Here is a 4,427-nt window from a genome sequence, read left to right as displayed (position 1 = left end):
CTTCACACCTGGAATGATCATAGACGAGAGAATAAGTCTAAAAGGGAGAAAGAAAGGCGCACCAGCCTCGTGTACTACCGTTTGGCAAATTTTAATGGAATAATAAAATAATGAAAACTACTCACAAACAAGGAATGATAAAAGGCTTGTCAAACGATAATTGTAATTGAAATACCCCTCAAACCACACTCCAGACTGTAAGGGGGGGGGTGGCGAGGTGCGTTGCTGCTGGCTGACGCGTTTCGAGGTGACAGAGACCTCTTCCTCAGAGCCCAGCAGTGACATGACCATCCACTTCCACTGATTAAATAGGAAAACATGTAGGCCCAGGCACCGCCCACCACCAATCACAGAGAAACTCCCAGAGGCCGTCCAGACTCCACCCCCAAACAAAATGAAAATAAAAATGAAAAGGAAAATAGAAATGAAAATGAAGAACAAGAAAAAGAAGAAGAAAAAGAAGAAGAAAAAGAAGAAGAAGAAAAATAAATATAAAAATAAAAATGAAAGTAAAATGATAGTAAAATGATAGTAAAATGATGGTGGTGGTAGCTGGAAGTAATGCCGATGCAGCCGAAGAAAGATGTGCACAGCGACAATGACAGCAATAGTGGTGCCGAAGAAAAGATGTACAAGGTTACATGAAATACATAAACAATGTACATATATAAAGATATATATAAACAAATATATGGTAATACTCAACCATCACTGTTTGTAGTGACGGTGAAGTGCTGATAAGATGCACAGGGTGGGGAAGGTGTACTGTAGATCCCACGATAAGGACTACAAATGCACCCCCTACACAACATAGTCCACAGTAGAGAGATCACTGATGACAAATGGGAGGGGGATGTACAAAAGGGGAAAAAACATGAAATACACATGAGGAAGGGGAGAGAGGGAGAGGGAAGGGATGGGCTAAGAACACGTAGACAACTTACATGGATGGCTTACACAAAAACGAGTCTATAGGGCCGATGGGCTAACATCTCTCCTGCTAGAGAAGCGTCATCGCTACCGAGGTAGCCAAGCAGGAGGCGATACAATCGACATGTGCTGCTTTTGATGGAGCGCAAACAGATCCGTCTGCGCTCCACAGGCTGGCACGCCGTCTTGCCGCGTCATCAGTCATCGCCTACTTCTCTGACGAATGGTCAGAGGGAATGCTAGAGACACCAGGGCTCAAAATCCGCCATATTTGCGGAGCCCGAGTGTCGAGAAAGGAAACTACAAATGACAGGAGTGAAGGGAAAGAGAAAATAATAATTATTAAATCAATAGTTAATAAATAAATAAATGAAGAAGGGAGGAGGAGGAGAACGAACAAACCTGGACGGACCCCAGCAGAGCACACCTGGTGGCTAGAAGAGGGCACCTATCGACACACATGTATATGCCCGCATACAGACATGCTCATTGCACAATAGATTAAAATGTTATAATAGTATAATACAATAAAATAATACAAATATAAATATAAATATAAACAGTAAATATATATAGATACAAACATATGCATGTAAAAAGGCAAGGGTCCAGATGAAAGCCTGCAAGGTTACACGAACCAGGAAAAAGAACCATACTTATACACTAATAAACAAAATATTATATTGTATTGGAATTGTAGCAGAAAAATGTGAAAAATGTTACCCTAAATACATAACATATAATAAATAATAAAATAATATAAATACATCAGTATAATTCCCTCAGGGGTAGGTAATCCCCTTTGCAAGGCTAGATATATAACTCATCAGACCAATCTTGCTGTACACGGGACACTGACTCAATCAGTATGGAAGTGGAGGGCGGTCAGAAGAAAGCAAGGGCTAAACATACTATGAGTGAAACACTGCATGTGTCCGTGCGTATATGCACTCCCGTGTGCACATGCAGGTTCACAACAAATACATATAAAAAAGGGGCATCTAGTAATTCATTTACTCTTAAAACTCTTGTAAAAAGAAAAAATAGTAAAAATAATATTCAAAATAAATTACATATGCAAATATAGAAAGCAATTGGTATAAAAGTGGTCATTACCTAAAAATGGAGTCTATGCAAAATAGATATCAAGACACACCTAGAAAGGGTGTTTTGGGGTGAAATGAATCAATACTAAAAAGGGGCCAACCGGGGGGGGGGCTCAAAAAAACTACCTAACCAGACGGCACATATGGGAACAAGAACTGGACCAATCGACTATTAAAGATATTATGATATTATGAAAAATGTATTTTAGCCAAATTTTAATTGTAATTTATAGTATTTAATTGTTAACTAGATTTTGTGAATTTCGGGATCTTCATTGAGGCCCCCAGGGGCTAAACTTCCGAGAGTGAAAATCCAATAGGCTTCCCGTTTGCAAAGCCTCTGGTGCCTCCTACCCCTGTCAAGATCACCCGTGATAGACTCTATGCCAAAGACTTTCATGCCAGAAGGGTCCCCATGGTGCGCCTCTACAAAGTGCCTAGGGACTGGATATTTTTCTCTAGTATTGAGAATATCACGCTTGTGTTCCCCGATACGCACTCTCATAGCACGAGAGGTACGACCAACATAGAGGCGACCACATGGACACATGATTCCATAAACCACGAACTCCGTCCCACAGTTGATGAACTGTTTGCACTGATGGATTTTACCATCAAGGCCAGCCACTGTCTTTTTCCTATGCCACATAAAAATGCAGGTACCACAGTTTTTAACACTACACTTGTAGCTCCCCTTTTGGTCGAAGAGGGAGGACCAGGCATTGGTGGATGCATTGATGGGTTTCGTGACACGACTCGGAGCAATCATGCTCCTTAGATCACGAGGTCTTCTGAAAACGACATTTGGTTTAGCAGGGAGGACGCCGTTCAACACGGGGTCTTGTTGTAGGATCCCCCAATTTTTCTTAAGAATATTTTGAATTTCAAATGCCTTACTGGTGTATTGGGTAGAAAAACAAGTTTGACAAGGATCAGAGTTGGACCGAGAAGACGGAACCAGAGGGCAATCGCTCACCACATCATAGAGATCTGCATATTTCTTGCAGGCTACCTCTATGAGTGCGGGGTCGTAATCTTTCTCTTTGAACTTTTTGGTCAAGAGCTCACTTTGGGCCAAATAGTCTTCCTTTTTAGTGCATGTACGTTTCAGACGGCAGAACTGACCATACGGAATGTTTTTAATCCATCTAGGATGATGGTTGCTCTTCGCATGGAGAAAGGAGTTGCCTCCACTAGGTTTAAAATGTGTTTTTGATACAATGCTGCCGTCAGAGTCACTGCTCAATTCGAGATCTAAGAAGACTAAGGAATCTTTACTGATGATATGAGTGAATAAGTCTGTATGTGTGTAGGTAGTCACTAATCTTCCCCAGAAATATCTCCCCTACATAAACCCATTTATGGCTTAAGTCATGGGTCTTCAAACTATGGCCCTCCAGTTGTTCAGGAACTACAATTCCCATCATGCCTAGTCATGTCTGTGAATTTCAGTGTGTTACAATGCCTCATGGGTTTTGTAGATCTACAACAGCTGGAGGGCCGTAGGTTGAGGATCCCTGGCTTAAGTCATGGGTGCTCAACCTGTGGCCCTCCAGCTGTTGCAAAACTACAAGTCCGATCATGCCTCTGCCTTTGGGAGTCATGCTTGTAACTGTCAGCCTTGCAATGCCTCACGGGACTTGTAGTTCTGTAACAGCTGGAGGGCCGCAGGTTGATCACCTATGGCTTAAGTAGTAGTAGTAGTTTAATATGAAAAAAATGGGAGAAGGAAATAGGAAGCCCAATCTCAGAAATGGAATGGAAGAAAGCCTTCTCAATAATACATAAAACAGCGATAGTGATTAAACATCAAGAGAGAAATGATAAAGTTATGATGAGATGGTATTGGAGCCCTTTATAGCCCTAAATAAAAATAAATAAATGTAGAGACTTGTTGGAGATGTTTAGGCGGAAGGAGAACTATGGAACATATCTGGCATGGGTGTCATGCGGTGAGGGATTTCTGGAATAAGATATTTGACATTTATCAGGAGGTGTCGGGAGTGGAGATAAACCCAAGTATAAACGTCCCAATTAGAGATGAGCTAAACACCCCCCCCCCCCCCCCCCCCCGTGCAAACAGGCCAAACATTTGTGTGAACTTTAGAACCCCGTTAAAGTCTTTGGGACTCAAACGTTTGAAATCTAAAGTGCTAATATTAAAGGCTAATATGCAAGTTATTGTCCTAAAAAGTGTTTGTGGACCCGGGTCCTGCCTCAGTATCAATTTTTTAAAAACGTAATTTTTTTCGGGAGCAGTGATTTTAATAATGCTTAAAGTGAAACAATAAAAGTGAAATATTCCTTTAAATTTCGTACCTGGGGGGGGGGGGGGGGTATAGTATGCCTGTGAAGTAGCCCTTGTTTCCCGTGCTTAGAACTGTTCCTGCA

This window comes from Rana temporaria, chromosome 3 (assembly GCF_905171775.1).
Source record: "Rana temporaria chromosome 3, aRanTem1.1, whole genome shotgun sequence".
NCBI lineage: Eukaryota > Metazoa > Chordata > Amphibia > Anura > Ranidae > Rana > Rana temporaria.
The sequence above is the reverse complement of the archived record's forward strand: the minus strand, read 5'-3'. Positions refer to the sequence as shown.